At 49.9% G+C, this 25,836-nt stretch overlaps 1 non-coding gene across 1 annotated transcript; it reads right to left on the reverse strand.

Moving 5' to 3' along the window:
* Window positions 1-11,891: 11,891 nt before the first annotated feature.
* LOC118985063 (U6 spliceosomal RNA) lies at window positions 11,892-12,001 on the reverse strand. Its single transcript, XR_005066047.1, has one exon. It is a non-coding gene; the product is annotated as a U6 spliceosomal RNA (small nuclear RNA).
* Between the last annotated feature and the right edge of the window lie 13,835 nt (window positions 12,002-25,836).

Here is a 25,836-nt window from a genome sequence, read left to right on the forward strand (position 1 = left end):
TCCACTCACGTATCTCCAAGACTGAAGAACTCACTCCACCTAAGGCTGCCTGCACAACTAAGGAGCTCTAATAGCCAGAAGGGTCTGGCCAGCAACCCATGGCTCTGGGTCACCCAGAACAAAACTGCTCCCCTGGCCTGTAACACTGGCAGAGGCGTGGGAGCACATGTCCTGTCCTCAGACTGGCCCTGGCCTCCCTGTCCAGACGTATTTCTTCTAATCCTCTCAAGCCATGACCAGAGCTTCCCGCTGGTGTCCCACACACCAGGGGTTCCCCTGTTCCTGCTGTTCCCTCCACTCTGATGCCCTCTAATAACTCTACATCCAAACCCTGTCCCCCATCAAGGCCTGGCTCAAATGGCACCTCCTCCAGGAAGTCTTCTGGGCCCCTCCTCAGTGGAAATTACATCCTTCCCCCTCTATACCCTGAACCCCCCCACACAAACACATTTCACAACACTTTATTTCTCTCTCATGCTGTTTTCCCTCTTAAATTGGGCTGATTTGTGCTAATTTCTTCTTGACCTTGAGCGAACTGTCAACAGGAATGGTGTTGATTCATCAGAGTATTCTGCAGCCCCCCCCACCTCCAAAACTAAACACTCAGGGCCTTGATCAGAGAAGGTGCTCAGTGTCCAGAGGATGCAGGAATGAGTCATTGAATGGAAAAGTGGATGGAAGTGAGAACACGTGTAAATGAATGATAGAATGAATGAATGAATGTATGGCAAGAAGGTTGTCATCCTCTCCTATTTCCAAGCTAAAGACTCCCAGTTCCAAGACAGAATAAAGGAAGTTGTGGGATAAAGGGGGGAAGACAGGAGGGAGGAACAAAGGAAGGAGGTAGTGATACCACAAGACAGGAAGTAGAGGTGACCTAAGCATTGCTTCAAGGCCAGGCCCCCTCAGAACCAACCACACACAGGGCTTTCAGGAGAAGCTGGGTGAGGAGAGCAGTAAGAGACCAGTTCACTGGTCCAGGAGAGAGAAGGCAGAGTGGTGGGGAACTCCATCTTGCCCAGTGGGCTCAAACATGCCCTTCCTCCCCCTCTCTTACCACCTCCTCCTGTGGAGGACTAACCACCACCCCCCCTTGGACCCAGCCTCACTTCCTCAATCTGGCCCTTGCAGAAAAGCTACTCACAACACAGGCTGCTGCTCACACACACACAACCGTGCCAGAGTGAGTCAGCAGTGGCTTCATACCCTCTGTACTCTGAGTCTTGTGCCCTAGACCCTGCTCCGCAGGGCCAGCCTTCTCCAACCTGGTGAGTGGCCCGCCCGTCCCAGCTCAAATCCCAGCTGCTGCACGCCCCCGCCTGCCCAAGCACAAGTGCACCAGGCACCACTCGGGCTGTCTGGAGCCAGGTGGAGGTAGAGGCAGATCTGCTAGGGGGCCGCTGGGGCTTGAGGAGCGTTCTTCAGCAGGAGGATCCCAGGGACAGCGGCCCTTCTGAAGCCAGGAGGTGAGGGAGGGACTGCCGGTGGCTGGGCCCTTACCCAAGTGGTGGGACACTCTAGACCCAACAGGTTGCAGGGAGGAGGCCGGTGAAGCCAAATGGGGAAGTCAGAGAAGCGAGTCCACCGCGAGTCTAGGCTTCCAAACAGGCATCCAGGTCCCAGAGCAGAGTCCAGAGTCCAATGGTGGAGGCTGAAGGAGGCTTGGGGGAGGCACGAGGTACGGGGGGGGGGGGGGGGGGGGGGGGGGGGGGGGGGGGGGGGGGGGGGGGGGGGGTGGAGCGGGCGGCTAACTGAGTTCCTGGAGGAGCCTGGTCTCCTCTCCTCCCCTCGCTGGAGCGGGACTGGAGTGGGTGTGGTGGGAGGGCGCCAGGGCTGCGGAGCCTGTGGCTCCTCGCAAAGGGCCGCCGGGGCACCGCGCTGGCAGCACCAGCAGCGCTGGCGCCAGACACTCGGTCCTGCCCTGCGAGGTAGGCAGGCGTCAATCCCAGGCGCTCGGCACAGGCGGAAACCGGGCAATGGACCCAGGGGGTCCACGTGGAGCCGGGTAGGGGCTCCAAAGCCGCTCCCTGCCACTGCTAAACCAGCCGCTCACTGTCTTAAAGAATAACACTTGCTATTTGTTCACACTTTTATTGAACACCTACCATGTGCCAAACACTGCTGCTGGGTGCTGGAATGAGGTTTTGAGCTGGACACACTGTCCCTGCCTTTATGTGTATCCATTGGGGAAAATGGATACATTTTCCACTGTTGGAAAATGTATCTCTCCACTCAGAGAATCACTGTTGATCCTTCAAGGTCTCTGCTTCCAGCCAGACTACAGCTTAAAGATGTAGACAGTCTGACAGGGGGCGATGGAGGCACCCCTCCCCCTCCTGCCGTGTGTGTATATGTTGTATAGTATCACATGATATGATATGAAGTGTATATGATGCAATCGTAAGTGTGGAGGAACTGCCTAGAAAAATCTTCTCAGCGTTCATGTTTGGGGCTCATCTGGCAAACTTAGAAGGGACCAGGGGATGGCAGTGGTCCCTGAAAAACAACGAATCTGTGGAAGAGGAGCTCGGCGGTAAGAGTGCCTTCCACACGGGGGTGGGAGAGTGGGGGGGACCAGTCATTCCAGACACCCCCACGCACACGAGCACTCATCCTGCCACAGCATCTCTGGGGAGAAAAGGACAGTCCGAAAGACAACAGCTGCCATGCTGAGCCTGGCCACACCCAGGGCCCAGCCAGCCCTCCTGGGGGGACCTCTGGCTGTGTGGTAAGTTAGGGCACTTCCCCTTGTCACGTTGCCTGGGCCCTGCTCTGGGAGCACCCGAAGGCTGAGCTTGCCAGGGCAGGAAGGCTGTGTTGCAGCCTGGACGTCTCTGGCTCAGCTAGCTGCATTGATGCAGGTGCCTCAGCTCAGCCGAGGCCCCAGGTGTCAGCAGCTGCAAATGGCACCTGAGATTGCTTCCCAAGTGAGTCACATTTAAGGACACCCAGAAACATAGGGAGCAGATGGACTTCGAGAGGAAGGGGAACCCCCACGCCGACAGGATGGCTATGGGCTGGCGTAAACCATTAATTAATTTTGATGTGACGCTATTTGTAATTATATGGTGAATCCTGGAGATATTCTGGTTATCTATTTCTTTTTTTAAGTGGCCAGCACTGGCTGGGTAGCTCAGTTGGTTACAACATCATCCTGATACGCCGAGGTTGTGGGTTTGATCCCCAGTCAGGGCCCATAGAAAAAACAACCGATGAATGCATAAATAAGTCGAACAAGCCCTGGCTGGTGTAGCTCAGTAAATTGAGCGCGGGCCAGTGAACCAAACAACTGTGGTTCAATTCCCAGTCAGGGCACATGCCTGGGTTGCAGCCCAGTTCCCAACAGGGGACGCATGAGAGGCAACCATACATTGATATTTCTCTCCCTCTCTCCTTCCCTTCCCCTCTAAAGATAAATAAATAAAATCTTTTTTAAAAAGTAGACAACAAATCGATCTTTCTCCCTTCTTTTCTCTGTCTAAATAAAAAATAATTTTAAAACTGACCATATAGGATGATGTCTTGTCTTGTAATCTGATTTTTCTTCTCTCAGTGATTATCATAAATATCGTTCCAAGATTTTCTTTTTTTATGAAATGGATATTTACTTTTTACTTTTATTTTAAAAAATTTTTATTGTGTTTTTTCCATTACCATTTAGTCCCCTTATGCCCCCTCCTTCTGCCAAAATGTTTATTGCTACCCAGTATCTCTCCTTATAATCCACTTGAATTTATTTAACCAATCTGTTTATTTTTGCTTTTATATATAGCTTTATTGCGATCATTAAAAATGCACATATTTATAATATACAATTTGATGAGTTTTTAATCTATGTTTTGGATATATAGATATAGATATGTCCATGAAATCATCACCACAATCAAGGAAATGAACGTATTCTTCACCCTCAAAGTGTCCTCATTGCCCTTTGCAGTCTCTGTCTTCTGCCCCACACGGCCACCTCCCCCACACCCACAGGCAAGCAATAACTGGCCTCTGTCGCTCTGGAGTGGTCTGTGTTTTCAAGAGTTCTATATAAATGTAGTCATACAGTATGTATTCTTTTTGTTTAGCTTCATTCACTCAAAATAATTATTTTGCAATTCATATCTGTTGTTGCACACATCAATAATTCATTTCTTTGTATTGCTGAGTAGAACGCCATCTGATTAATACACTGCACTCTGGTTACTCATTCACTTAGTGATGGACTTTGAGTTGTTTCCAGTTACTTGTGTTATACAAATAAAACTGGTACGAACATTCACGTTCAACTTAGGAGTGGACTAAGTTGTCACTTCATTGTCACTTCTCTAGGTTAAATAATTAGGAGTAGAAAGGCCGGGCCATAAATATGTGTTTCACTTTTTTTTTTTAAACCAGAACATTTACTGCACAACTAACCCTTAAGATGAACTGGATGCCGCCACGGTGGCGCTCTTCAGCTTAGGTGTTGCTCCTTCATGGAATGCATGCCTGCCCTGCAGTACACAGTTTCTAGGTTCCCTGTTTGATCAGTGTTTTACGGTTTTTAAACTGCCCAAAATTTTCCAAAATGCTGTTATCACCTCACATCCCCACCAGCGGTCCCGGGGAACTCCGGTTGCTCCACACCCTCTCCAGCAGCCGGCGTGCAGTCAGTCCGGTTCTAGTTGCCCGGTGGGTTCACAGCAGCCTGTCACTGCAGGTTGATTTCTGTCTTCCTGTCCATTGCCGGGAGGAATCCTTCTGGGTTCTTTTTAAAGAACCTTTTTGTATAATTACTTGCCATGATCTGTGTGTCTTCTTGGTAAAATGTCTATTCAACCAATGAATGCATAAATAAGTCGAACAAGCCCATTAAAAAAATTGGATTATTTGCCTTACTGAGTTTGAAGAGTTCTTTATATTTGCAGGAGAGTTGAAAGCAGACTCTCCAAGACATGTCTGTATGCCCATGTCCACAACAGCATCACTCACAACAGGCAAAAGGTGGAAGCAGCCCTAGTGCCCATCGGCTGATGGAGAAACAAAATGTGCCACACACATACAGTGGGACACTATGCAGCCCGAACAAGGGACGAAAGTCTGACACCTGCTGCGGCACGGAGGAACCGTGTAGACATTATGCCAAGTGCAGTAATCCAGTCACGAAAATACAAATACTGTGTGCCTGCACTACATGAGGTACCTAAAATAGTCAAAACCGTTTTTAAGGGGGTTTATAACTTCAGCTATCACCTGTAGACAATCTGTTTTGAGTTAATTTTTATATTGGTATGAGGCAAAGATAGAAGTTCGCGTTTTTACATACAGCCATCCAGTTGTTCCAGCACTGTTTGTCGAAAAGGTTTTCCTTTCCCCATTGAATTGCCTTGGCACCTCTGTCACAAGTCGATCAAATATGTGTGTGTGTGTGTCTATTTTTTGGACTCTGCTCTGTTCTATTGATCTATATCTCTGTCTTTAATCTTGTATTTTAGATGCTCTATTTTCCAATGCTATATTTTCCTGACTGCTATAACATAATAGTAAGTCTTGGAATCAAGTAACTTAAGTTCTACTTTGTTCTTTTTCAAAATTGTTTTGGCTATTCTGAGTGCTTTGCATTTCCATTTAAATTTTAGAATTGGCTTGTCAATTTCTAAAACAAAAAATAAAGTTCATTTGGGTTTTTATTGGGATTGTTTCAAATCTATCCATTTGAAAGGAATTGACAATAATACTGAGTCTTTTGACCCATAAATACAGTGTCTCTCTCCATGTATTTATTTTCTCTTTTATTTCTCTCTGCAATGTTTTGTAGCCTTTAACTACAGGTTTGCCATCTGAGGTCAAATTTATTACTAAGCATTCATAAATTTATACTATTATCATTGCACTTAAAATTTTTCTTTTTTTAATTTTTTAAAGATTTTATTTATTTATCTTTAGAGGGGAAGGGAAGGGGAGAGGGGGAGAAATATCAATGTGTGGTTGCCTCTCGTGTGTCCCCTGCTGGGAACTGGCCCAAAACCCAGGCATGTGCCCTGACTGGGAATCGAACCACGATCCTCTGGTTCGCAGGCTCGTGCTCAATCCACTGAGCTACACCAGCCAGGGCAAAAATTTTCAATCAGAATATTGATAGTATATAGAAATACAACTGCTTTTTGTATATTACACATATATCTTGAGAATTATTAAACTCACATAGTTTTAGTAGCATTTTGTAAACTCCTTAGAATGTTCTTCATAGATGATCATATCTGCAAATTAAGATTGTTTTAGCTGCCCTGTCTGGTGTAGCTCAGTGGATTGAGCGCGGGCCTGCAAACCACACGATCGCGGTTCGATTCCCAGTCAGGGCACATGCCTGGGTTGCAGGCTAGTTCCCAGCAAGGGACACATGAGAGGAAATCATACATTGATGTTTCTCTCCCTCTCTCTTTCCCTTCCCCTCTAAAGATAAATAAAATCTTTTTTTAAAAAAAAAGATCGTTTTAGCTTTTCATTTCCAACCTATATGGCTTTTTTTGCCTTGTGTGTTTGTCCTGACTAGAAACTCCAGCACAACATGAAGATCCCAACATCCTGTCTTTGCTCTTGATCTTAGGGAGAGGGCACGTATTATTATTTTATTCCTCTGCTGTCATAGCTAGAAATACTGTAACTATACACAGAAGTGGCTGCACATCACGTAAATACACCCCACGAAACCCACGCTGAAGGCACGTCCAACACAACTTCCCGGTGGTCACCTCACGAAAGCCCACAGCCATCACAACACCACCCAGCACAAGAGTAAGATTTATGAAGTCAGAGTAGAAAGAGACAGCATTCTCAATGGATTGTGGTTAAAATAGCTTACTTTTTCAAATTCGACACAGTCATGAGACCGTGTGACCACACTGCATTCTAAGGACTGGTAGAAGTGTCTGCCCATCTGCACTAGACCGTGAACAGTGTGAGGACTCACTCCTCCGGACCCTACCCCCTGACCTGCATCGCATTAACCGAAAGCAGTGCTCAGTGAACGCTTGCCCAGTGACTTGTGTGCGCTTGTGAAATAGACCCTGGGCAGAATTAAAGAACTGCGTTCGAATCCGCTCTGCCACTAATAAGCTCTGTGACCTTGAGTGTGTTGCTTCATGTCCTTGATATTCAGCTTCTTCATTTGTTTGTAAGAGTCTTTTCTAAAACACAGTTGCAGTTTAATGACTTTTTTACCTAAGAAATATATGTATATGAAAATTAAATTGTACTGAAAGATTTATACTAAAAAGCACCTAGACTCTATCCTTCTTCTCCCAAATGCCAGTCCTGCTTCTGAGAGGCAGCAGTTTTTAACTCTTTCAGCTACTTCCTCTGGTCGGTAGCTACATTTTTATGAAGAATGAGTTTCTATGGCATGTGTTGCTTTGTCAGTTTTAAACCTTATCTGTAGCTGCACTTCCATGAGAGATGATACATTAACACATACTACTACCATAACTCTTCTCTCCCCCACCGACAGTGTTCTCTGTGTTTCTAACTCCTCCGTGATTACCTTTGTAAAGTCGGGTAATGCACNGTACTGAAAGATTTATACTAAAAAGCACCTAGACTCTGTCCCTCTTCTCCCAAATGCCAGTCCTTCTTCCGAGAGGCAGCAGTTTTTAACTCTTTCAGCTACTTCCTCTGGTTGGTAGCTACATTTTTATGAAGAATGAGTTTCTATGGCATGTGTTGCTTTCTCAGTTTTAAACCTTATCTGTAGCTGCACTTCCATGAGAGATGATACATTAACACATACTACTACCATAACTCTTCTCTCCCCCACCGACAGTGTTCTCTGTGTTTCTAACTCCTCCGTGATTACCTTTGTAAAGTCGGGCAATGCACACTTGTCTCCATTGTTCCATAATCCATGGACAGTTGTGCCTGACTCTCGCTTTGTAAGATAATTACATTAAGGCCTTTACTTTCCCCTTTAGCTTCTACCTCTCAATCTCCCTGTTTGAACTTTTTTTTTTTTTGAGAGTATGTTTATCAAAGCTGGGGATAGTGAAGCAATGGTAGGATAGAAAAAGCAACAGGAGAGAGGGGCTGCTAGGCTGGGCTGCTTCGGCTCTCTGGAAGGTCAGAGAAAAGGGGGCCTTGGAGACAGGGTCAGGGCCAGCCCAGGATGAGCTGCCGCTGCCCGTTGCTCCCCGGGTTTCGAGTCTCCTGGGGTCCCTTAGAGTTTAGGAGATGTGCTCCTGTGGGGAAGAAGAGAGGGAAGGGACAGCTCCTGGGAGGGAGAGCACCAATGAATTCAAATTGTCAAGATTGTTAACAATTAAATTGTGTTCTGTAACTCTAATGAAATCTTCAGCCCTGCCTGGTATGGCTTAGTGGATTGAGTGCTGGCCTGTGAACAGAAGGTTTCCAGTTCGATTCCCAGTCAGGGCACATGCCTGGGTTGCAGGCCAGGTCTCTGGTTGGAGGTGTGCAGGAGGCAACCGATGGATGTATCTCTCACATCAATGTTTCTCTCCCTCTTTTTCCCTCTTTCCCCCTTTAAAAATAAACAAAATCTTTTAAAAAATTAATTAAATCTTCAAAGCTTTGACTACAGATTGACTTACGACAAAAACAACAGACTGTGGATTAAAAAACGGGGGGCTCTATGGAAGGTAACCTCACAGAGTAATCTGATCATCAATTCCTAACTTGGCAGGTCCTGATGGGTAGTCCTGTCCCAGGCTTGTAACTTCTTGGTAAAAATTTATTTTTGCCTTCAATAAGCCCTGTCCTTTGTTACTGCAAATCAAGGTTAATACATAAACTGTAACCGCCCTCAAGAGAGCACATAATCTTGTTAACTATCCTATAATCCAATCCCCCACCTTGCTTTCCCCACCTCCATATAATCTTTCACAGTTCCTTCCTTAATTTCAAATGAAAGAAAGGGGGGGAGAGGGGAAGAGGGAAGCCAAAAGAAGCTGCTGGCTGAATCCAAAGCTGGTCTTGCTATTGGGAGGGGTACCAGTACACCTGAAATAAGGAAGGAAGTCTCTCTTCCCCTTCCGGCACCTTCTCATCTCCTGCCAATTCCCCCATCAGAAGAATGTAACAGGAAGCCAACAGGCACGGCCACCTGGGGAACATAGTTTGCTGAGTCCCAGTCAGCGCAGACCTAAATATTTAAGGGTGAGCTGGAAGCTCGGAGACGACAGGAAAACAGACCCAACAACACACACTGGCCCGAGATACCCAAGTAAATCAGGAAGTTACAAAAGATATACAGATATTGGACCACTGCGCTGTGCACCTGAAACTAATAGAATATTATATGGTAACTATAATTAAAACCCAAATTTTACATAGTTTCATTAAATAAAGACATGTAACTGTAATCAATCAAGGGAGCGTGGGGCGAGAAAACAATGAAATATAGCAAATCTATGTGCTCTATGTCCACAAAAGAACTGTGTGTAGGGTTTACTGGCCAGCGGAACCAATCACAAAGGAACAGATAAGGATCAACTAAGTTTTCAAGACAGTACTACTCTCAAAAGAACTACCAACTCGAGCTAAGAGACTGTAACTGTTCAGGTAATAAAATGGCCCTTGGGCCCCTAGCCACCTATGGGAAAACTACTGAGAAATGTCTCAATCCCCAATTTGGGTACAGTCCCCAACATTCTTTGAGGCCCGCGGTGGAGGAGGATGGAAAAGGGAGGACCTCCCGCAGAGCCCTGCAGAGGCCACAGAGAACAAGGCATAAAGGAGCTATTACCCAGAGCATGTTTTCCATCTCCATGGAAGGGGGCCCTAAACATGCCTGCCTAATGGAATTTCGGAATTGCTAGGAACCACTACCAACTCCTGCGTGTCTCCCGTTCCTTCCCGTGCAGGATAACAGTCTTTAAGGTAATGGCCAGGTTCCAGTCCCACCGTTTGTGTTGGGGGTGGGGGCGCAGCAGGCACCACGCTCTTTCACCAGTTCACATCTCAGGGTTATGACGGGCCACCTCCGGACCTGACTTAGAAAGCTCCGTGCCTCTTCAGAAACACCGCCCCTGGGTGACGTTAAAGGCAGAGGGCACAGCTTGCACAAACCCCACAGGTTTAAGAGAGCGTTGCGCTGCCATGCTCTGGGACAAAGAAGTGGGCGCATCACCCCACCTCTGCCCTGTGTGTTGTTGGAAAGTTTGGCTTAAGGTAGGGAAGGGCGTCAGAGCTGGGAGAGCCCTAAGAGACCAGCTGCTTCCATCCATCCCTCCTAGAAGCAGACAGTGACCACGCCCCGGAGAGGGGAGGGGACTTACCTGAGGTCACAGAAACCTGCCTGACTGAAGCCAGAACCCAGAACCCAGGCCTCCCGACTCCCCAGTGCGTTATGAGTGGGTTCTCCCCTACCGGGCTCACGGACACCTCCTCCCTTCTTCCCACCACCACCCCTCCCCAGAGCCTGCCCATCAACATCTCAGAGCCCCGCCCCCCGCCCCCAGGCCTGGCCTTGGCACTCATGCTGCCCATTCTTATTTACTCCCTAAAGCACCCCCGCAGTGTCTGACCCCTAGAAATTTTAGACATCCCAAGGAGAATAGCTGCTTATAACCATTTGCTAATTACGCGTATGGATGTCACTTAATTCATTTAGCTAATTAGCCACTCGATGAGCACCACGCTCCAAAGAACTGTAAAAGACAGGCATATGGTGAGGGAAGGGGGTGGCCGCGTGCTCACGCAGCACTCAGGGAGAGGGACAGGGGTGTCGTGGCGGCTGCAGCTCCCCACACCCCAAAGGAGTGGAGGGAGGCAGCTTAGTGGCAGCGGAAGGAGCTGCTGCCACTGCCATAAAGCAGAGTTATGGGTCTCCACTAATGGTGCTGGGAAAACACACTCAGGCACGCACACAGACCAGCACATGTACATATATACACGCACGTTTGAGTTTACCCTCACCCACACTCAGGTGTTCGAAAACATAGCACGCACATACCTGTGAGCACAGCGCACAGGCACACATGGACACGTATGTGCACACATGGGCTCATGTGGAATCAATCCACAGAAATTGTTGTTTTTTTAAATGACTAAGTTAAGCCTTTATTGTACATGTTCTTCAAAAGAAGGGTATTTCTGGTTGGTTCTTTAACACGGGGGTGGGGAAATCTACCTGGAAAGGAATGACAAGGGCCATACTTCAAGCTCAAGGTGAAACTGCTCCCTGACCATTGTTACTGCACTTGAAGTGAATACTACCTATCATTCCCTTTTCTTTTTTTCTTTTAATGTTTAGTCAATTTAATGGGGTAACATTGTTTCATAAAATTATATAGGTTTCAAGTGTACAATCCTATAATACATTCTCTGTATATCATATTGTGTGTTCATCACCCAAAGTCAAATCACAGAAATTTCCCCGAACCAAGTTCCACCTTAGGTGGAGGCTGGACGAAGGGAATTCTCTTTTGTTGTGCCCAACTTGGTGCCAAGCAGAGTGCTTCGCCCTTCCACATACGTTCCTTCATTTACTCTTCACCTAGCCCACAAAGGATGAGTTATATTCAGTTTACAGATCAGGAAACTAAGGATCAGCGAAGCCAAGACACTTGCCCAAGGCCACACAGCTGGATTTTTATCTGCTTGTCGTTGGCAGGCTTTTGGGAAAATATCCTCTTTTGGGGGGACCAACTCCTTAAGGACTGAAAATGGGGTGCTCACAGGCCTGTGCCACAGGGATGAGAAGAAAACTGAGCGCGGATAAGAAAGAGGGTTGGTGTGAGTGAGGAGAGAGAGGCACACACTTGAGACTCTTATCACAAAGGTCCTTCTCACTAGGAAAGGGATAGATCAGCCTCAGCCTCATCCCATGAGTCCACTCTGATGCCACCTGCGCTAGGCCCAGCACTCAGGACATCGGCTATTTATTTATATTCTTTTTCCCCCACTTTAAAAAAAATATGGAACACTTTACGAATTCGCATGTCATCCTCACGCAGGGGCCATGCTAATCTTCTCTGTGTCGTTCCAGTTGTTTTAGTGTATGTGCTGCCGAAGCGAGCGCGAGGACACGGGCTATTTAGATCTGAGCTCACAGCCACATGAGACGGGCTGTGGCAGAGGCTGTCACCAGAAGAGCAAGCATCTAAACTGACTGCGCCTGGAGCCCCATCTTTCTCATGTCCTAGGCTTGCTCTTTCTTCCTGCCCCAGGGAGAGGCTGGGCTCCAAAGCCCAAGATGAATCCCCAGACTCCCTTCCTCCCTTCCAGAGTCCCCCAGTAAGGGACTCTGGCTTCCTCTCTAAGGCCATCTCCTTGGGATCCTGTCCTGTCTCATCACACCCTCCCTCATCCTCATAATGCTGCAGGGTTTGGCTTACCCCACAAAACAAGAATGAAAGTGTGTCTAGTTTTAGAGAGAAAAAGGAAAATTCTGACACTGCCCCGCCTTCCAGCCTCTTCTTTCACCCCTCCCTCATGCCCATTTCTCTAAGTGATAACTGGAGACACAAGTTAGGTCCCCTGTTTAGGGGACTCCTTTATTCAGCCATTCAACAAGCTCTCCAGAGCATTCGTCTGGTCTAGAACTGGATGGTCTCAAACACTATTTTAAACCAAAACAAACCAAAAAAATTTCAGCTCAATGTCCAGCACTTCTTTCAGTTGAAAACCTTTCTGTTGCAAGTGACAGAAAATCCAACACAAACAAGTTTCAGCAGGGGACTGTGTTGGCTCACATAACTGAGAGGGTGGGGGGTACTAGGCAGTTTCAGGCACAGCTTGATTCACGGACTCAGGCAGTCGTTAGGACCTGCCTTTCTCTCTCCCTCTCTTATTCTTCTCTCTCCCTGCGTTAGCTTCATTTTAAGGCTCCATGTAGTGATAAGCTTCTTTCCTTTCAAATTCAAGGCCACCAGGAAAGTGAACCTTTCCAAAAGCTTCCACAGATGCACTGAAATTCACTCTGGTTGGTTGGGCTCAGGGCACATGCTCGACTCTGAACCAATCAACATGGCCATCGGAATGCCATGCTCAGATTGGCTGGATCCAGGGTTGGAGCTTCACCGAAACCACTTGCACTAGGAGCGGGGTCCCCAAATGTTGTCACAAGGAGGGGAAATAGAGGATGGGAAGTTGAGCTACCAATACCCACTACAATGTTCTTCTAAGTGTTCAAGTCAGGTGGAACAGAGTATCAGCCCTATTTTGCAGCTAAGGAAACTGAGGCTGAGAAAGGGGATAAGCTTAATAAAAAGCATATGGTGAGTCAGGAACTGAGTCAGAGTTTAAACAATTCCTCTTAACTTCCACCTTGACCCTTTCCCCTAAAACAGGTAACCGGCAGCACTCTCTAGGCATCCAGTCTAGAGCTAACCACCTTCCTACTGATATTGCTGTTCACCAGTCTGAGCCAGCAGGGCCTTCTGACTCCCTGGGAAGGGCCTCCCTCCAAGCCTGGGGACTCTGAAAGCCAGCTCGCTGTGCTGCATTGCCACCACAGCCACCCACATCCCTCTCCCTGCAGTGAGCACTCCAGGAAACAGCCAAACCGGCGCTCAACTCTCTCCAGGCTTCCCTCTGCCCAGGTATGGCAAGGGGCAGGCTGGGAGGGCTCACAAGCAGGCCAGCCAGCCATCACTGGGAGCTGGAGGATAAACACCAGCTTCCTGTCCCCAGGGTGGCATGACAAGGTGGGGCCTGCTCTGCCCAGTTGCCCACTGGAGTAACTGGCCTGATAACACACCTTTACTGGCTGCCTTCGCCTCCCTGACTCACTGCCCCTCCTTGCCCTGCTTCCTAGGATCACCTCTCAAACAGGCTTGTCTGGGACCTGCTATGGGAAAACACCACTTTAGATTCTCCTCCCTACCCTTCTATAGAATGAGGGAGGGGAAGCATGAGGGGGTTCAATCGATCCACAATTTTCAACTATTTTTCTAGTAGAATGCTTTTTTCAAAGACTCTTCTTCTCCCTCTGGCTTTCAACTCCATCCCCTCCCAAAATCCAGGCCTCTTCCTCCCCTCCCTCCCTGTCACCCCATTGAGTCCCTGGTGTCCCATGACCCCTTTGAGTCTTGTGAATTCTTCAGTCCCTGGCATCTTCTAAGCCAAAGGCATTTCCATCCCCACCAGGTTGTGTGCTGAGGGGAGGGGTAGCTTTGGGTGGCTTGGTGAGGGAGGGAGGGGTTGTGGGATTGGCTGTAGTGTGCCCCTTCCTCATGCATCTGAAAATCAGACACATCCCCCACCTCAAAAACTAGCTTCCTGTCGGAAAACTCTCATCACGTGTACGTATCCTTTCTCATAATGTCACCCTACGAGAACTCCAGGCCCCCTCTCACAGTGGAAAACTTTGCAAAGCTCTCTTATATTAACCCCGCACTGGAGAGCACAGTGTTTAGGAGTCCCAGACTGATGGTGTCCTGGTTTCCACACACCCCCCCCACACACACACACCCCCACACCCCCACCCCTGCTTCAGGAGGAATGCCGGAGGTCAGTCTGCCTTTCTGTCTCCCTTGATCTGCCTCCTCACCACGCACCACCCACCCGGCCTCACGGATCAGCTTTCCATTTTCCTCTGGAGTATTTGGAGATAGGCAACACCAGCTATCCAATGCCGTGTAACAAATTACACCGAAACGTAGTGGTGCCACACAAGCACTGATTATGCTCACGAATTCCAGGCCTGGACTTCAGGAAGCGGGGCAGTTCTCATCCATGGCTCATCTCTCCAGCCATTGCAGTCAGATGTCAGCCAAGGACAGAGTCCCCTGAAGGCTTGACCAGCCTGAGGGTTCACTTCTGAGGAGACCCACTCACGTGGCTGGCAGGTGGGCACTCTCCTCTCACAAGCTCATGGGACTCCTCGGGGCAGGGGGAGAGGGAGGGAAGCCCCACGGTCACCTGCTGCCCTGTGGGGATCAGAAGCCTCAGGAGCAGTGGAGGGAAGAATAAGCTTTATTGCTCCTGAGTCGAGATTGGGGGACAGGGTAGGAGGACTTCTATCTACCCAACTTGCTGGCGGACCCTGCAGGATAACGATCCCCCCATCCCAAGGCCACCAAAAAAAGAGAGAGAGAGAATCAGTCTCAGAGGCTACCTGCACTTCACTTAAGGAGACCTCAGACAAGAACTGCCCAGCCACAAGTTCCCAGAGTGTGTGACCCCCAGAATCTGCGAGTGGAATACAGGGTTCTTTTATGCCACTTCATTATGGGTTAATTTAATATGCATTATTAAATAATGGAACACCCCCTTATCTCCAAATATACCACATTTTAAAATGGTGATTCTGCCCCAGGCTAATCTGGCCCCAAAATGCCAGGCTCCCTGCGATTTTATCAGTCACATGGGTCACTCCTCCTGGCCGTGGGGACCAAGCAAGAGGAGCAGAGAGAGAGTCCAAGAGCGTTCATTCCAACACGTCTTCAACCACAGCCCTCAAGGGGACCCAAACCGGGGAGGAGACCCCGGGCAGCCCATGCCCGCCCACCCCTCTGCCCAGCTGCCAGTGCAGGACCTCCCCCTTCCCCTTTCCGGTTGTTTTTTCAAGCTCTTAGCTCTTCTTCCTCTCCCCTCCACCCCCACCTTCCCAGGCCTCTAGCCAGCATGTGTAAATACACAGGGCCCGGCTAAACACAGAGACTCCTAGTCCAGCCTCTGCTTTGACAACACAAAGAATCTGCAGAAGCTGGGACATTACAGCTTGTTCCTGAGCTTACTGAATGAAAATGGCAGGCCGCCCTAGGAACCAGCCCAGGGTGGGCATGGTGATAGGTAGGGGGTTAGAACTGTCCTAGTCCTTGAATTTGACCACACTTGAAAGAAAAAGCACCAAACTATTTTCAAGCCGAGAAGAGAATTTCTTGGGAGGTCACTAGGATAGCCCACAGAGCAAAAGAACCTTGGCAGGAACCTGGGCAGTGGCTCCAGGGACCTCGGGGAGTGGAGCACAAACCAAAATTTTAACAGCGTTTACATCCAGGGAATGGGATCACAGAGGACTTACGCTTCTCCCATAGAGTGTTTGGATTTCTTTCTTGAAAAGCATATATAATCGACAATGAGAAAATTTCCACTTAGGGAGAAAATGGAAGTTTGGAGCAAGGAGGGGGCTGCCCAGAGTCCCATCTCTGGACCTGCTCTAGGTCCAGGCTCAGCCTTGCCCACCATGACCTGGCCCCGGATGGCAGCCAGCACCTCAGGGCCCAGCCACACCCCACATGCAGAGATCTGGGTCCCCACTGCTGATCTTCCGCCTGCAGACAAATGACACTGCCTTCCTCACGAGCTGTGACTCCCAGCCCATCCGTCAACCACCCAGCCAGTGCAATCGGAGTTTAATGATGTCACGACAGCAGTGATTATAATCGTTAATTACCTTCCAGGCATCAGCAACTTCTGCAGGCCCTCAGCCATGTGGCAGCTGCCGGGGCCACCCCATGCCTGCACATCCCTCCCCTGGTCTCATCGACCACCCTACTGGCCCCCCAAAGCCCTGGGAAATGGGGATGGGCATTTCAGCAGGGGATTTCAAGGCACCTGCATGTCCCCCTAGGCCTGGCTCTCTGAAGGCCAGAGTACTTTCCCTCTGGTTTAAAGGGTAGAATCCACGCTGTCAGAGTCCTAAAGGGAAGCCCTGACCACATCACTACCTGTGCACAGTCAGCAGCCCCCCACTGTTGCAGCCTGAAGTCTGAACACCTCAGCTGGGCATTTAAAATATCCCGCAGGGAATGTACCCACAGAGGAAGGCTCCTGCCATCCTCTACTTTGATCTCCCATTCCTCAACTCCACACACCCCACCAACAGAACCTCCTGCTGTCCCCAGCCATACCTCACACTCTCCCAGCTCCATGCCCTTGCCTGCGCTGCGCTGTCTGCTCTACCTGGAAAGCCCTTCCCCCACAGCTTCATGCATTTGATTCCCACCTGGTCGTCCAGGCCTGTACTACGTGCTAACTTTACAGAAAAAGGGGTCGGGGTGACCGAGATGCTCTCTCCCACCCCACACACCCCACCCCCAGGTAATTTTGGCCTCCTGGGATCTCCCAGGAGCACTTCATTTGAGCCCCGTTTTCACACACCAACTCCCCAGCGTCCCTGAGCCGTCTGTCCGTGGCCTGTCTCTGCCACAGCGGCGAGCTTTTAGGGGCAGGGCCTGGCTTGGACTGAGTGCTCAGGATCAGTTGATGAGTCTTAGAGCTGGCTCAGGAGGAAGGACATTAAAATGGCCCAAAGGAGAAGGCAGCACAAGCCACTGCTTCCTCCACAGAGTCCCTGCGCCCCCATCCAGGCCCTCCCCACCTCACAGGAGGAAAGCCCCCCCCCCGCCCCCCTGCAGCCCACCCCCACCTGACAGCAGCCAAAGCAAGCCTTTCAAGCTGCAGGCGGATTCCTTGGTACAAAACCCTCCTCACCAGGGGCAAGTCCCTTAGTTTAGTGTCTCAGGCTCTCCACGACCATAGCGGGCACTGTTACTGCTGCCAGCACAGCGCACCACCACACCGTCTCCTTTTGAAGACCCCACCCCAGCACGCACACACAGGCCAAGGCCTGTAACCTCAGGTTTGTACCTCACAGGTGACTGGGCCTCAGCTGGACCTCCCCGGTCCAAGCTCAGGCTATTGGATTTTCTCCCTTCCCCTGGGATGTGGCCTCTGGGGTGCAGAACTGAGGGATATAGAAGGGCTCAGGCATCACAGGGAGGTCTGTCTACTCCGAGAGGACAGAACCCAGAGAGGACACATGAAGGGAGGAGCATGAGGCAGGGAAAGAAGAGGGGCACAGAAAGACGGAGGGGTTCAGACCCAGTTCCACTGGAGTCCAGGAGAGACTCCTGTCTCTTTTAAATGTTGTCCTTTCTTTCTTATGCTGCTGTTAAAGATGGAGGAAATTTTGCTCATCCAAACATCTCAGCTGGGCATTTAAAATAGAAGAGGAAAATTTTTCCTCTAAGTTTTTTTTTGTTGGTCTAATAGTCAAATTGACATAAGACTGATTAACAAGAGAAAAAATATTTTTTAAAGATTTTATTTATTTATTTTTAGAAAGAGGGGAAGGGGAGAGTTAGAGAAACATCAATGTGTGGTTGTCTCTCATGTGGCCCCCTGCCACTGGGGACCTGGCCTGCAACCTAGGCATGTGTCCTGACTGGGAATCGAACCAGTGACCCTTTGGTTTGCAGCCCGTGCTCAGTCTACTGAGCTACACCAGCCAGGGCAAGAGAAAAAAAATTAATTTTGTATACAAGGAACCCCAAAGATAGGAGACTCGAGGACAAGCTGGGCACAGGCCTATATACCATCCTGAGCTAAGGAGTGGAACAGAGGCACTGGTCTTCCAAGGGAAGGACGGTGATGCACAGGACAACAAGAAGTGCAGATGTCTGGCCCTGGCCAGGGGCTCAGTCAGCCGGAGCATCGACCCAATATTGCAAGGTCGTGGGATGGATCACCAGTCGGGCACACACAGTAATCAACCACTGAGCATATAGACAGGCAGAATAGCAGACTGATGTTTCTCACCTTCTCCTCTTCACTCTTTTTTCTCCCCTTTCCCATCAATAAATAAAGTAATAATAAAATAAAATAATAATAAAGGGCAGGTGTTTGGTGATTAGGTCATTCAGATCAAAGTTATCTCCAGTGCTCTGGCCTGTGTGGCTCAGTTGGAGCATCACTCCATGATCAAAGGGTTACAGGTTCGATTCCTAGTCAGGGCACATGCCTAGGCTGTGAGTTCAATCCCTTGTCCGGGCACTATTACACCAGGCAACCCATCAATGTTTCTCTCACTTTGATGTTTCTCTCTCTCCCTTCCTCTCTCTAAAAAGCAATGAAAAAAATGTCCTCAGGTGAGGATAAAAAAATTTTTTTAAGTTATCTCTAGTAATAGTTCTCTTTCTGAGCCAGACTCCCTATCTAAGGTCTTTTAGGTAGTTATGGGAGAGGTAAAAGCTTTTCTGGACTCTATTGGCCTTGATGGCCTTTAGCTCAGAAGAGTCCATGTGCCAAAGTGGCACATTGTGGGGTGGCCTGTTCTGCTGCCCCTCACATTAGTTTGGAACAAACATCACATGTGTTAGGGAGAAATACTCTGAGAAGCCATCTGGGGAGCAGTGGGGATGCAGGGGCGAAGTTCCAGGGGTTTCTCCGCATTCCACAAGGCAGTAGAGAGCCTGCCCGCTGAGAGGAGGGCAAGAGCGTCACACGGCTTCTGGATTAGAAGCAGCCTGGAGTAGGGATTCCAGAGAACCAGCCGTTCTATTCCAATAGCAGCCCTGCCACTTACTGACTGGCCCAGTGATCTCTGGCCTCAGTTTCCTCATCTGTAAAAGGGGTGTGCTGATAATACTAGTGCTATCTCCATGGTACTAGTTCATTAGTATGCAGAATGCACATAGTAGTGCCCGTTAACGGTAAACTTCAAGCATTTGCAACAGTGACAGCTACTGACATAAGTCCCTATTAACCAGAGTCCAAAGGCAAATTCAGGTGCATAAATGTGAAGCCAGGAGCTGGGACACAGGTGAATTTGAGAAGAAAGGAACTTAAAGTGGATTATTCACCACTGCATTGCTGGTGGCATTCTGGGCACAAGGCAGCCCGAGTCCCTGCGCTCACAGAGCTTCCATCTAGAGGGGGGACAGGCAATAAACGAGGTCCTTTCAGATGACAATGCAAAGACAGCAGAAGCCGGGGAGGTGATGGGGGCGGCTGGAGGGCTCCTCTGGATCAGGTGGTCAAGGAAGGCTTCTCTGAGGAGGTGACTGAGAGAGGACTAAATGTTCAAAGGCACCAGCCTTGTGCAGGGAAGCCGTCAAGGAGGGCACAGCATGGACAAAGGCTGACGAAGGGAGGGAGAGGGGAGAGCTGCCAGCAAGACGGAAGCAGTGCACAAGAGGGCAAGATGGGGGGAGCTCCACAGCAGGCAGCCAAGCAGGTTTGTGGGAGAACAGAGCCTCCCCTAGATTCTGTAGGTCCTTTGCTGGTAAGCCACGTCCATCTCTGCTTTCACTGTCCGTCCATCCCAGTGCTCATTCATGTTTTGAGGGGGCTTGGTCTCTTAGGGGGATGCAGAGACGTTCTGAGTTCAGTGAAGAACCAAAACCAAGACAAGAGGTGCAGGTACCAGTGGGCCAGGCCCCTCCAAGCCCCTCTTCCTCCAAACTTGGCTCTTCTTAAAAAAGGTCCACAAATTTCCAGATGCACTCGGAGTCCAAGGCTGCTTAACCTGCTGCACAAAAGAAGTGAGAGAACTCACCTCTGTCCTGAGGACCTGCCAAGAGCCGGGAAGCCCACCCGCTCAGTGCCCTGTGGCAACGGGAGGAAGGAGCACTGGTTTGGGGCAGCAGAGTGAAGTTCAGTCCTCGCTCGGCTACTTGTGTCCTGGATGCCTGGGCAGGTCTCCCAGCTGCCCGGCTCTGTGAAACGGGTCCCTGGGGAAGGCAGTGGGTCTTGCTCGCACCACGTCAGGGGCTATCAGTCTCCAGAGACCCTCCGAGTTGTCCCTTTCTCCCTAGTTGGGGATGGGATCAGTGGGACAGCCTCGTCTCTGATATGAAGAGCAGGCCAGGTGCCCCCGATGAATGCCTTCCTGGTGCCAAAGAAAAACAGCAATAGAGTAAAAACACACAGAATGAGCACTGAGTAGGACACTTTTACTACTGAGCAGGTCACCCAATCTGACAGAGTCCAGCCTCTCGGGGATATGAGTTTGATGAGGAAAAAGATAAATTAGGTTTATAAAAGCCCAATATCAAACACCATCTTTGTTCAATGAGAAGAAAGTAAAGCCTCTGAACAGGCCAGCGATCCCCAGGGGGCAAGGACTGGGCCAGAGTTACGTGGCCCAGTAGGTCTGCCCCAAGGTCAAGGCAGAGTTTATCACTCTGTACAGAGCTCTACATACATTACTGCTGATCCTCAGGACAACCCATAACTAAGGCTTCTTAAAACAGGAAACTGAGGCCTAGAGAGGTCAAGGACAGCCCCACCCTCACCCAGGTCACAGTTAGAAGGTGGCTGAGCTGGGATTTGTACCTAGATCTACCTGGCTGCAAAGGACATAACTGTCACATCCCGCTGCAGAAATGCCAGCTCTGGGGGAAAATAGGCAGGAGTTGGCAGGCTGAGCTCAGAATTCTGGGCTGGGTGGGGTGGGGTGGGGAGGAGCCAGGCCAGAATCCTCCCTCTCAGGCCCCCGGAGCCGGTGGGAAGCTGCCGCAGGATGGCACACAAAGATATGTGGAAGGCTCCCAGGCTGCCTGGACAGGACTAGCCTCCCTGCTCTCTTCAGCAGTGCACCCCCCCCGGCCCCCCGCCCCGCCACCAGGGGGTGATTTTCAACCCAGATTTTCCAACCTCGCCTCTCCCTGGACAGCAGAGGCCCCTGACCCCCCACAGACAGCTGCGAGCCAGCCCTGCCTCACTTCTGGAGCTGCCGGAAGCCCGAAGTCGCTCTGCAGACACCCCCTGGTGGAAACAGCTCATTATGGGATGGGGAAAATGTGCTAGAACATTAGCTTAATAAATCAAGCGCTCCTGGAGCTCTGCAGTCATGCTGCTCTGTGAGGAGGGGCCTCAGCGCCCAGCCCTGCTGAGCCTGGAGGGTCTGGCGCTCAGAACCACAGTGGATCCGCCCACCCCTCCTGCCCTGCAGAACCAGGCTTGCAACCCTACCTCTCCTAGTTAGCATTCCCACCCCAGGGCCGCCTCCCCTATGGTACCAAGAAGACTGTGGAGGGGGCTTGGGAGCCCAGCTCACCCAGAGTTTGAATCCCGGTGTTCAGCTGTGACCAAGAAAGAGGAGCTCCTGGGAGCCTCAGTGGCTTCCTCTCCACAGCGAGGCAAGAACAGACACTGTTGATGGAGAGCTAAGGAGCAGGTGCCCTCTGAGGCTCACCACAGCCCTGCGAGGTGTGGGCCACCCCATCTTCCAGGAGGAGGTTCAGAGACTGTAGCATGGTGTTTTCCAGCCTTGCCGACCCTCTGCCCAAGGTTACTACCAACCTCTGTCCCTGCCCGTGTCTCGAGGGTACTGTGTGTGAAGAGACCTGCAGGGCGACTGGACCTGCGCAGCAACAGGCACACCGCGTGGGTGCCCGGAGGCCTGACACCCCACCCCAGCCAAGGAAACCCCACCAACGGTAAAGGGGTCCCTCCTTCCAGGAACTCAGGAGCCCCAGGTTTCCAGCAGGCTGTCACCTCTGTGTCCCTGCTACACACCAACCCCCTCCCTGTGCTGCTCCCCACCTTCCTGGGCCAGTGCAAGACCAGCCCCTCACCTCTCCCTTCTAGACCATTTAACACCTGCAGCGAATCCCTCCCTGCCCTGGGTCTCAGTTTCCTCCTCTGTATAAGGCTTAGCCCAGAGAATCCTAGGAAGGCTCCTGTCTGCCACCCCTCCCGCTCCCTGCTGGTCTGGGCAGGGACAGGTTGCAACACCAGAGCTCCCTAGCAGGGAAAACCACTGTCTAGAGAGCCAATCCCTCCTGCTCTCTGGGGGGCAGAGAGAGGGCTGGAGAGAAAAAATTCAATTACCAGACCGTCTATTTGTCAACTCCTCCCTCCCCATTGACTTAATTTTCTCCAGCCAAACCCAGAGTCAGAGGAGGGAGGAGGAGTGAGCCTGCCCAAGGGAGGGAGGGAAAAAAGAAGCTGGAACAGGAAGAGGGAAGGAGAAACCCCAAAATGCACATGGGGATGGGCCCACTGGACACACATCAAGCCTCATTTTGGCAAAGAACAAACAAGCAACACCCAGAGACAAGGAACAGGTATTCGTGTGAGTCTACACCTGCCCAGCACCACTTCCCCCAGGAAGCCATCCTGGATCTCCCAGGCTCAGTTAGAAGCCTCCTCTGGGCTCCTACAACCCCTTGGGTTCCCCAACGCCAAGCTGATCTGCTCTGCTCACTTGCATTCATTTATACAACAAGTTTTTGGGCCATGGCTGGTGTAGCTCAGTGGATTGAGCAAGGGCCTGCGAATCAGATAATCGTGGTTCGATTCCCAGTCAGGGCACAGGCCTGGGTTGCAGGCCAGTTCCCAGCAGGGGACCCAAGAGGGGCAGCCATGCATTGGTATTTCTCTCCCTCTCTCCTTTCCTTCCCCTCTAAAGATAAATAAAAATAAAATCTTAAAAAAAAAAAAACACAAGTATCTGTGGAGCATAGTAGGTTCAAAGCTAAATGCCAGGAACAGAGCTGAAAATAAAAACTAACTAGTTGACCAGAGAAGGCTGGTAACAGAATACGTGTAAACCTGTTTGGAGTATTTACTACTGTGTAACAAATCATATCAAACCTTCATGGCTTAAAATAACAACCATCACTATCTTTCACTATCTTCCCTCCCACCATTTCTGTGTGTAAGGAATTTGGAAAGGGGACAGACAGCCAGGCAGCTCTGGCTCAGAGTCCCTCAGGCAGACAGCAGCTGGAGATGGAAGAATGGAGGGCTGGGCAGCTGGGGGAGGCTGAGACCCCTCTCTCCATTTAGTCTCAGGACTTCTCCACATCTTCTCAGCATCTGTTCATGGAAGTGAGCTTGGGCTTCCTCACAGCATGGCGGCTCCAGGGCAGTCGCGGCAGTGCGCTTCCACCACAACGAATTTTCCAAGAGAACAAAGCAGGCAGGCTTGGCATTTTTTGCGACCTAGCCTTAATCACAAAAACAGGGTCACTTCTGCCACTCTGCTGGTCAGGGCAGTCATAAAGGTCCACCCAGGCTCAAAGAGAGGACATACAGATCACATCTTTTGATTTCACGGGAGGGAGGAATGTCAGAGTCACAATGAAAGAGGACCATGTGGGATGGGAGATATTAATGCAATTATTTTTGGAAAATATCATCTGTTGCCCTGGCTGGTGTAGCTCAGTGGATTGAGCATGGGCCTGTGAAGCAAAGGGTCGCTGGTTTGATTCCCAGTCAGGGCACATGCCTGGGTTGCAGGCCAGGTCCCTAGTAGGGGACACATGAGAGGCAACCGCACACTGATATTTCTCTCCCACTCTTTCTCCTTCCCTTCTCCCTCTGTAAAAATAAATAAATAAATAAAAAGTATTAAAAAAATATCATCTGTTACAAAACCCACTTGGATTTAAATAAAATCGCCTCAAATGTTCACTCACCCTCAGAAGTTACTCCTTCAGGTTTTGCATTTCTGCAAAGTCCCCAGGGGCTGACTCACAGCACCACGACCACCTCTGATGCTAAATTACCGCTTCAGCTGTGCTGGATCAACGTGTGGGTGCATCGATGACCCGTGATTGCTCATTCTGTCACAAGCCGCAAGACTTTGGCAGAAACTCAACCCCTGCCTCAATTTCCACAAAACCATCACCTTAGGCAAGTGAGGACGTGCTGGGCTTTGCTGAAGATTTAAGGAGGCAGAGGACAGCTCTGGTGCCTTGAAAATGAATATTAGACATCCCTGCTTGTAACGGAGAGTTATTTCTGGGCCTCTTTACTCCACGTACCTCATTCTCTCTCATCTTCCCTTTCCCCTCTTCTGCCCTCCTCTCTCTTCCTCACACCTTCCTCTCAATTCCACCTCCCACCCAAATTTCCATCAGCTAAGCAGTTCTCCTAGACCCCTTGCTGCAAACTTGACCCTGAGCAATCTGGGCAATCTTTTGGAAGCTTAAGGCTTTCCAAGTTCAGAGCCACCTTCCCTAACAGTTTGGCGTGGATTCCTTGATGTAGCAATGGATTTTTCCTCCATTTCCCAAGCCAGGACCATTGAACAGGACAGGGTGGGTTAATGGGGAAGGGGCTTTGTATGTGTCATATCATAAAACCTCTGGAACACCTCTGTCGAGTCTGTTTCCCTCACTGCACTGAGTCCTTTGAAGCAGAAGCAGCCTAAGTCATTTGGATCCTCAGGGCCCACACAGGGTAAGCACACAGGAAAGTTTGATGAAAGGACAGCAACAGCAATTCAAATGGCAGTGAGCCAGAACTCAGGCCCCATCTAGGGTCACCTATGGAATTCACGGCAGGGGCCTTTTTTAAAGAAAGATTTTATTTCTTTTTTAGAGCAAGGGGAAGGGAGGGAGAAAGAGAGAAATGTCAATGTGTGGTTGCCTCTCATATGGCCCCCACTGGGAACCTGGCCCACAACCCAGACACGTGCCCTGACTGGGAATTGAACTGGCAACCCTTTGGTTCACAGCCCACACTCAGTCCACTGAGCTACACCAGCCAAGGCAACTGTAAGGGCCCTTTAAGCCAACCTGATCCTTCGGTCCCCGGAGGACAGGCCTGTGCTGAGACAGTTGCTGCAGGTTGTCCTCAGTGCTAACTGTGGAGCACCCAACAGAAAGGTCGGGAAACCCAACAGGAAAGTGCGCACAGGACGTAAACAATTCACAGGAGGAGAAGCCCAGATGGCTAGCAATTGCATAAGGAGCTGTTCGTAGTCACGAATAATGCAAGAAACCCAAATCACTGTGTTGGCACCTTACATCCATCAGACTGGCGAAGACTAGCATGGTGGATAATACCAAGTGCTGACAGGCACGCAGGGCGGTGGGAACACACTGCTGGCAGAGTGCAAATGGTTCATTCATTCATTCCAGAAAGCAACCAAACAATATTGAGTACAATTAAGTAGATGTGTGTGTCCAGGGCACAGCAAACAGTACCAGCACAAATGTGATGGTTGGAGGGAACGGGGTGTAATTGAAGAACTGCAAATAACTCAATTGTCTGGAGTAAAAGGACTGTGAAGGGTACAGCTGTGATAGGTTGGAGAGGCCAACAGGGCAGACCGCAAGGGACTCCAATGCCACAGGAAGAGGTTTACAGCAGGGACGAACAGGGCCACTCCGTGGGTATATTAGAAAGGTCTCACTGTGCTTTTTTCATTCTGCTTGACCCAGTATATTC

Source organism: Sturnira hondurensis, unplaced genomic scaffold, assembly GCF_014824575.4.
Source record: "Sturnira hondurensis isolate 20B ecotype Veracruz unplaced genomic scaffold, ASM1482457v3 Scaffold0004068, whole genome shotgun sequence".
Taxonomy (NCBI): Eukaryota; Metazoa; Chordata; class Mammalia; order Chiroptera; family Phyllostomidae; genus Sturnira; species Sturnira hondurensis.